The sequence below is a fragment of the Crocuta crocuta genome, unplaced genomic scaffold (genome assembly GCF_008692635.1).
Source record: "Crocuta crocuta isolate KB4526 unplaced genomic scaffold, BGI_CrCroc_1.0 scaffold751, whole genome shotgun sequence".
Taxonomy (NCBI): Eukaryota; Metazoa; Chordata; class Mammalia; order Carnivora; family Hyaenidae; genus Crocuta; species Crocuta crocuta.
In genome coordinates, this window is record NW_027530353.1 from 871,215 (window position 1) to 881,102 (window position 9,888).

Genomic DNA, 9,888 nt, shown 5'->3' on the forward strand with positions numbered 1-9,888 from the left:
AGCGCTCGCAACTTTCTGTCCGCACTTCCCCGGACTCCCGCGCGGGCCCCGCGTCCCGGCGCAGACACTCGGCGCCGGGCGGCTGCGGTTCCCGCACGTGCGCACCGCGCTGTCCTCGCGGGGGGCCGGGTCGGGTGGGGGCGCGCGCCCCGGGGCGGGTGTCAGGCAGCCGGGGAACAGCCCCCGGGAATCCATCGCACCCCTCTCGGACCGCCTAGGACGGGTGGTTTCCCTGCACCCGCGTCCGGTACGTAAGCCACCATGCTGGCCCTGGCCTTGGGAGCCCGGGTCCAGGCCCAGGTCGCAGCGCCCTACAAACCCTTCTCCTAGGAGTGGTGCTGCAGCCCTGACCTGAGACGCCCGAGGGGGTCTCGTATCTGCCTCTCCCTGTGGCTATAGGGAGCTGGGGGCTTAGTTTTCCTCTTCGGCAAAAAGGGGGTGGTGTCGGACCCACCCCGTGGGCGCAGACTCCCAACGCTCGCCTTGCTGTCAGCCCAGCGTGGGTCGGGGGGTACCCAGGCTCCCCACCAGCCCAGGGCTCCCTCCCAGGCATCCACGCCCCCCGGGCTCCTGGCGTCCTGTGCAGTCGCTTCCCCAGAACTCCTGAGATTTGCCCCCACCTGCAGCGCTTCGGTTCCAGGCTTTCTGGTGGGGCTGGACCGAGAGGTGGGGCCGGCGGGCGGCGGGACAGCTGGGTCCCGCTGCCGGGCTTCCTAGGGGCGGGACCCATCCTGGCCAGGTCCCCACGGCTTCTCAAAAGAAGGCTCGCAGCAAACTTTCCTTCTCAAAATCCCGGGATTTTCTCTTCGGGATGTTTCTTTTAGCTTTTTGAAGAATTTGACATTGGGCCAACCAAAATATTAAACATAATTTAAAAAAAGGGGGGGGAGGGCGGGAGATTGATGTCCGTGGTTCATGTGTGCCAAATGTCCAGACCAAACATGAGCGAGTCTGGCTTCGTGACTACCGACCATAAACCCACTTGACATGAGAAACATGCCTCAGAAGGTTTAATTACACAATTTCAAAATCAAGCAACCCGGGTTCCAAGTCAGGTCTGTACTTGCTCTTGATGTCATTGGCATGGGGAGTCAGGGTTTGGAGCTGAGTGAGTTTCTTAGGGGAGCGGTAAGGCACAGACCAGTGGCTCCCCAACTTGGTTGCACGTTGAAATCCTTTGGGATTTTAACCAAACCAAACCAGAGGAAAACTGCCGTCTGGCTCCCACCCCCAGACCTTCTGATTTCATTGATCTGGGATGAGCTCTGGGCATCCAGGATTTTTAAAAGCTCCCCTGGTGATTCTGGGGGCAGCCTGGTTTGGGAATCACTGCCATAGGGGACAGGGCGGTGAAGTCTATGGAAAGATTACCTGCCACTGTAAGGAACTTTTTGAACGTCTGGAGTTTTCACAGGCTTGCAGAATATAGGAAAAAGGGGGTGGGGTGATTTCAGTAATAAGGGATTAGGCTTTTCACTGACAAATCTGGTGGCAAGCTTTCTGTCCCCTAAGGAGTCTGAAGGGCTCCCTCTCCAACTTGCTATGAGCCCTGTCCTGCTCCTGAATCAGCTGATGATCGATGATCGATCGGGTCCTCTTAGGGAAGCGGTATTTCTCCCTCTCTGCCACAGGGGACCCCTTCCTTATTTTATTTTAAATGGACTCTTAGAGCGCCTCCAAAACATCACTTTTTTCTTTTCTTTCTTTTTTTTTTTCACTCCAGAAATGTTCGCAGCTCTTTGCTGTTACGCCTTTGAACACTGCTATTAGTGCTTGCTTAGAGATTTGTTTCTGAGAAAAATATAAATACCACTTAATTTGACTGTCCCGTATCCGCTTAAAACAGAATGCTCCTGAATACAATTGTGAGGAGGCGAACAAATGTCATTCTGTTAAAGTAACATTAAAACTCCCGTTTCGCTTATTTTTTAAATATAATTTATTGTCAAATTGGCTTCCATGCAACACCCACTGCTCATCCCAACAAGTGCCCTCCTCAGTGCCCATCACCCATTTTCCCAGCCCCCCAGCAACCCTCGGTTTGTTCTCTGTATTTAATAGTCTCTTATGGTTTGCCTCCCTCCCTCGCTGTAACTATTTTTCTCCTTCCCTTTCCCCATGGTCTTCTGTTAAGTTTCTCAAGATCCTCATATGAGTGAAAACATATATCTTTCTCTGACTGACTTATTAAAGGGCAAATCATTAAACCTATAAAATGAAACATTTTTACAAAAGGTGTTAAAGACCAGTATCAAGTTCAGTCAGTGTTGTTTGGGAAAAGTTACTCATTTTAGAGAGACTTATTTGGTCTAAGATACAGTTTCTTAGACTGTATCTAAATCTGTTAGTGCACTGAGTTCTTAGTGCACTGAGTACTGTCCCTTCATTAAGCATACGTGGCGGGTACTCTATTTATAGAAGGGGAAACCGAGGCACAGAGAAGTAAAAGTGACTTCCACATTTAGCAAGAATGAACCAGGATTCGAACTCCGGCCTTCTCGCCCTAGCGCTCTCCCCCAACCACCTCACTGAGTTACACCGCCTTGTGTGAGTCCTGGTTTCGGGGGCGCCGGGTCTGGTGCGCGTGAACGTCTAATGTCAGATGCTGGGAGAGGGGGAGGAAGAGCCCCAGGAACGGGCGTGTTAGGGTTGGTGTCTGTGTGAAACTTGGAACAGACACTGGCCTGTGTGGTGCTCGAGACTCATTTAGAGACTCATTTACTCGGTAGTCCCTCTGCTTGCCTTTTGTGGCGACAGCTCAGTCACCAGAGCAGTGGTGAGGTGGAGATGGCTTGGGGGGCGGGAAGGTGGCAGACGTCTTTCTCAATGAGACCCCGGGTGGTATTTGAATTGTATCCCAAGTGAAGATCCACTGCCTGCTTCTCTCTAAGGAGTTTAGATGTGAGGACGTTCAGCTCAGTCCTGGCCGGGCAGCTAGGATGCCTGCCTTCTCCTTCCAGCTCTGAGGCAAGGTGGACATGTCATCTACCAGCTCTAAGCTCCTGAGTCCTCATTTCAGATTTCAAGAAGTATTTATTGAGTGCATAGCGTGTAGCAGACATTACGAGTTAAAAGGGGGCAGGGGTGACTTTAATGGTTTCTAATGCTGTTTCCACACTTTGATTCTTTAAGTCCCCGATCAAGTACAGATGGTGTCCGACTTACGGTGCTTCGACTCACAGTTTTGTTTTGTTTTTTCATTTTATGATGGTGTGAAATCGATGCGTGCGAAGTAGAAACGGGACCTGGAATTTTAAATTGGATTGTTTTTCTCCCTGGCTGGTGATACATGGTACAATCCTGTCCCGTGATTCATGAGACATTCGACACTTCATATAAAGCAGGCTTTGTGTTAGAGGACTTATCCACCTGTAGGCTAATGTAAGTGTCCCGAGCACGTTTGAGGTGGGTTTGGCTAAGCTGTGATGGTAGGTATCATAAATGCATGTCAATGAATATTTCTAATTTATGGCAACGTAACTCCATCACAAGTCAGGGGAGATCTGAATTAGGAAATTGCTTTTCAAATCTGAAAAGGAGACCAACGGGCTGTGCGTACATCATACATTCACACCTGTGCGTAGCTCTTGTCTAGTAATAACTGGTTGAACTCCAGCAGATTTTTGAACATTATTTCTGGCTTTATCTAGTTTCAGAGTCTATAACATTTCCAAAATTCATTCTCAAGCTTGAAGAAACCGATGGCCCCAATCCACTGTGCTGCATGATTAGACTTGGTCCACGTGACAGCACTAACATGTTTTGAAATGTTTCTGGAGGTAGTGTCAGTAAAAGATGAAGGATTCCGCCCTGTTTACAAAGAAAATACTCTTTTTTTCCCTCCCCCCTTTGATCTAAGCTCCAGGGCTAGCAGCTAAGGTTTGAAACTTTTCTGACAGGAGTGGCGAGCCAACTCTAATATTAAGTTGGTGATTATGGATGTTAAGAGAAGATAGCCCTGTCCTGGGGCCCCGGGTCTCAAGATCAGGATGGGATCAGGATGTTGGAGACTCGAGGCTTCTTCAACAACCCACCTAGGAGATCATTTGCCCTTGCCATGTGGCTTGCTGTGAAAGTTGTGTGTTTGTGTGTGTGTTTTAATTTGGACTTAGTAAGTACAGTCGAAAGGGGCTTATTTAAAGTTAGGTGTTTAGTACTCGGGGAGTGTTTTCAGAAAAGCTCCAAGTTCTAGAATATGGTTCACCCATGCATTGTTTCCAGGTGTATAGTGTCAAAACTAGACTCTGCTCCTCAGATCTTTGCTGGACTACTTTCATTTTGTTACCTTCTGTCATTTTTGGACATTTGCGGTTGTCATTGGAAACGTTTTTGGCCTCAGTTATTACTGGTTTATTCTTAAACCATCGACACACGGAATAGAGTATCAATCTTGCTCTTCTGGGCCATTCCTATTTGACATCAGCGATTCTGTCCATTCCTTCCTTTTCATTTTCCTCCCGAAAGGTTGTCTTTTCCAAGTCAATTCCAGCAGTTGCTCTTCGCATGCCTGGAGTCTGCCACCCAGCCCATGGCATGAGCACATTAGTTTGAATTCGGGCAAGGATCCAGTGTGATGTCAAATAACCGGTTTGACTGAAATTTACACTTTTTCAGAGTCGTTAGATACAGCCTCCTTCCTACGCATGTAGATAGACACAGTCAATTCAGTTGTCTAGAAAGTTCCCCGAGCCAGCTGGGAGCAGGAGGGATATCCAGGGCCAGGGAGCAGTGGTGGCTTGTTTACTTAGCCCTGTTAGAAGCTAAGTGCTGGATTTGACATTTTAATCTCTGAAGGCCCTGAAGTATAATATCAAATGCCTGACTGGCCCTGTTGACTAAGCATCTGTGAATTGCATATGTTTAAAATAAATTTTACTCCTACCAAATTTCAGCAGCTTGCTTCGGAAAGTAGTACGTGAAAGCTAACACAGGGGGATCGAATTTCCCTCTTCACTCCAAGTTCTAGCCCGTGCTGGTGGGCCAGCACACCTGGCCCTGATTTAGGAGAAATAATTACCGAAGTTCACCACTATTGTTTGTCCTTTGAGTATAAGGGCGCGTATTGCTACCTATTACAACTTAGGCTCTTATTTGCTACTTTTTTCCCCTTTGTGTTTGAGCCACAGTGAGCAGTTCGCACTGTTCCATCCACATTTTGAGATCTAGAAATGCATCAGAGTTGGTACTTGCCCTTAAGTGTCCCGAAGTCGGGGAAGAGAAATCTATAGATAACAAATTTAAGACAGAGTCCCAGAAGCAATGGCAGATTTGTGTACAAGATGACGAATTCTTCTGGTATTAGTCTGCTTTTAATTCTACCTGGTGAAGGGAATGACCCCAAACGGAAGGGCGTGCTCACCTGAGCCTGTGGGTATTTCCCTGGAGAATATAATCGGAAGGCGTCCCAAGAGTAGTGCCAGTCGTAGCAAAGGTCTGACGAGCGCTGGTTATTTAATGCAGTGGGAAGAGAAGGGAGGCATTGGGAGGCTCCAGTTCATAAGGGCTTCACCGTCCTCCCTGGGAAGGGAAGCTCACTGGGGAGTTCTCTCAGCTGGGACCTGTGTGATGGCTGTGATGGTTGAGACCAGTGACTCTGACAGCATCACGGGGGATGGATTCCAGAGGCAACAGTGAAAATAGGGAGCAAGGTGATTCCTGCGGGCCAGGAGAGATACAGAAGGGGGAGCAGTGAGGATGCAGGAAAAGTGACTCAGGCTGACCTGGAGGCAGTTAATATGTAACCAGTACAAGAAACAGAGTCCCAGGTGACACACAGGTTCTGACTTGGAAGGCGGGGTAAACACTGTAGCCATTCACAGAGGCTGGGAATGGTCCCAGAGGAGGTAGGTCAGCTGGGGGGTGGCGGGGGGAGGGCTCAGATGGAAAAGTCCAGGGGGCAGTAGAGCATCCAGGTTTGGAGCCCAAGTGAGCAGCGTGGCCTTGAATTGTCGTTTTATTAGTTTCAATTGCAGATATTGTCTTTGGCCATAAAACAGCCTGCCTCCTGCCTGTCTCATGCGCACTGTCTCCATCCGTTTTGAGCCAGGCTGGGTTCTTCTGGATTACCGGCTTCTTTCTTCATTAGGCTGCTGTGGTGCCCGATTAGTTGCAGTTATCAGCAACTGATAAGTAATATCTTATGCGTGGGAGTACATCGGGATTCGTATTTGTGTAATACCGCAGATCCTCAGATGGGTAGCCCCCAGTTCTTATTTAAGGCAGCATCAGACTATTTGGTGGCTGCGTTAGGGACTGAACGGAAAGGGTAGGAGGTGACTTTTTTCTTTTCTTTTTTTCCCTTCCCTCTTCCCTCACCTTTCCTTTCCTCTCCTCTTCCCTCTCCTCTCCTCTTTTCTTTTTCTCTTCTCTTCTCTTCTCTTTTCAGCAGTAGCTTTTGAACCTTGAATGTACCTTAGAATCACACGAGGAGAATGAAAAAGAATATGCACCCTAGACCTCTGGAGGGGGAGGGTGGAGTGCCAGCACACACGTTTTTAAAAATTCCCTAGGCCACCCCGATGAGTGTATTAAGCGTTGTGTGTCGCTTCTGGCAGAGAAGAAATTTTCTCTTGGTTCTCAGACTTCCATTTCTTACTCACTGCCTGAGCGTCCTCAAGATCCAGGAACAGTTTGGTATTTCATTAGGAAATCAGTCTCGAAGCTGAATTTTTTTCTCATGAATTCATGAAAAGTCTATTGCAGTGGCTCCCAGGGTGTGTTTCCCAAGGAACTTTGAAAACGCTGAGAGAGACGCACATTCTTGGACTCCCTACCTGGACCTCTGAACCGGATACTCGGGATGGGGCTCATGGTCTGAGAACATGAGGCCTCTCGGGGACACTGAAACACGCCGGTTCCAGAATCACAGACACTCCACGCAGACCTCATGCTGGGTTCTAGAAGTTTGGAGGGAGTAGGGTAACTGCTTGCCTTCAAAGCACTCATATTTGGAAGGGCTGAATAGGGAGAGAGAGAGTTAGGAGCAACTACTGTTAATGCAACATCTTATAATAAGTGTGATTTGGGATTTCAGTGGGAGCCTCCAAAACGGGGTTAATTTTGTTTCTGTGATGGGGGCAGTTTCTCAGAAAGAGAACATTTAGCTGGATCTCAACAGTGAGATTTTGCCCATCTCCAGGCAAAGGGAAAAGGAGGCCATGCTTGTGAACTTGGTGATCCGTCAGCGAGCCCATCCCCGATCATTTTATAAACCTGAGCACCTTGGGACGCCTGGGTGGCTTAGTCGGTTAAGCGCCTGACTTTCGCTTAGGTCATGACCTCGCGGTTCGTGGGTTCGAGCCCCGCGTCGGGCTCTGTGCTGACTGCCAGCTCAGAGCCTGGAGCCTGTTTCAGTCTGTGACTCCCTCTCTCTCTGACCCTCCCCTGCTCGCACTGTCTCTCTCTCTCAGGAAAAAAAAAAAAAACCATTTAAACGTGAGCGCCTTATTAGAGCACAGGCTAAAGCTTTAGAATTTCCTGCTTTGTGTTTCTAAATGCCCCTGAGGAATCTTACAGTGTCAAAAGTAAAGTGCCTGAGAGGTAACACATTTTACATTTAAAAATGAAAACGGCATGTCTGAAAAAACTTATGGCCGGATGTGAAGAATTGAACTAGAATCTGGATTACAGTTGATAGTTTTAACATTCTTCCCAGTAGCATGACTTGGCCCTAAAACTTGTTATGAATAAGAAAATGATAGCTTTACATTCTTTACTTGACTCCCACCACAGAAAGCAAGGAGAGAAAAGAAATAAAAATCTGCATAATTCTAGATGTAATAAAGACCCATTGTATCACATTGAATCAGAAAATGAGTCTTCAATTAATTGAACTACTGCGACTTGTGAGTTTGAAGGCATCTGTGTCCTGATGCCCTGCTGATAATTGCGCAGATTGATCTGTTCATTTGCAGAGATCATTTGCGAACGGGTAGATTTGAAACGAAGGATAACATGTACCTGTTGGTGCTTAGGCCTTTCTTTATGCAAGGGGAAATATCGAAGTGGTTCTAGACTGCTTTGCTGTGCGGTTGTGTTAAGAGCGCTTTTGAAGGATTTTATATTAAAACCAGAAATGGTGGGGTTGGGGGCGCCTGGGTGGCTTAATTGGTTAAGCCTCCGACTGAGGCTCAGGTCATGATCTCACAGTTCGTGGGTTCGAGCCCCGCGTCGGGCTCTGTGCTGACAGCTCAGAGCCTGGAGCCTGTTTCAGATTCTGTGTCTCCCTCTCTCTCTGCCCCTCCCCCCCCACACTCTGTCTCTCAAAAATAAACATAAAAGAATTTTAAAAATCATAATAAAACAGAAACTCAGACATGTGATACCTGAAGGTGTACTGCTCCGTGCACGTGCTGGGTGGCGTCATGATTCCCTTAACAATTGTGTTTACACCCAGGTGATATCATTAGAACAGTTTGAAAGTCCTGTGTTTTACCCCAGGTTTCATAGAAAATTGATGCAGCATGTATCATCAATTTTTCTGATATGACAAACTGACGTTTTTATGTGAAAAACTGTGCGTGTTTTAGTTTCTTTGCCCATACTCACAAATTTATCACCGTTTTAGAGTCTGGAATAAAAATAAATCATTTATTGAATTTGTGCTGGTCCTCAAGGGCAGGCGTGTGTGCCTGGAAAAATTCTTACCATCGTGAATGAGATTTCCGAACGATTTTGTTTGTAACGTCACAAACCTGGTTTTGCTTATTTACCAGGAAACACTGAATACCTGACAATTGCAGGGGAATTTCATCACTGTGGCTTTTCTGCATTTATGCATTTATACAATGTCCCCTAATTCTTTCTTATATGCTGTAAGCCATAGCAGATGGATACATTGTTTTGAGCAAGAGAAATTAGGCAAACTATTTTAGATGTGTTCTAGTACTAACTTGCAAGATCCTTTTTAAAAAATATATTTTATTTTATTTATTTTTTTAAATATTTTTTATTTATTTCTAGGAGAGAGAGAGAGACACAGCGTGAGCAGGGGAGGGTCAGCGAGAGAGGGAGATACAGACTCTGAAATAGGCTCCAGGCTCTGAGCTGGCAGTCAGCACAGAGCCCGACGCGGGGCTCGAACCCACGAACCGCAAGATCATGACCCAAGCGAAAGTCGGACGCTTAACCGACTAAGCCACCCAGGCGCCCCTAAAAAATATATTTTTATACAGTATTAGAAATTTAATTATCGTATCTTTTTCAGGAAAAGAAAAAAAAACGCCCAGAAACACCCTCCCCCCATTTCCTCTACTTTTGATGACATCCAGATGAATGCCAGAAAAACAAAGGTGGTTGTTGAAGAATTATTACTCCACCTGTTTGGTTTTTAAGATACTGATTTTAAGGGGCTTTTAACTCTGATGAATCTCAGAACTTTGTCTTGGCTTTGATTTGCTGCAAAGTTTATGGAGAATCAGAAACCTTACCCTTACGGTTACTTCTTGATTTCTTCACCTCTGCCTCCATTTCCTGGTACTTTAATAGATTGTAGGCTTGGAGCATATTTATGAGTGAGAATAATGTATTGCCTTAATCTGTCTTCCCTCCCTTCCTTTCCTGCTTCCTTCCTCTCTTTCTTTTTTTGCAAGCTGTTATGCACAAGTCCTCGCAAAGAAAGAAAACCTTGACGTATGACTATAAATGAAAAACCGTGACAAACAGCTGCCAAAATATACTGTGTAGTGTTTAAAAGTTAGAATGTCAAAGCCATTCAGTGTTCACGATTATTTTTAATACAAATATGGATATATACGTATCATTCCTTCAAAAGTTGTATTGCTAAAGGAGTGTTTCTGAGGACATGGCTTCATGTACCTTCCCCTGTAATCCGTTGTTATAAAAGGAAGAGAGCACAGGTTAGAATCTACCTCCCCAGTTTCAACTTCC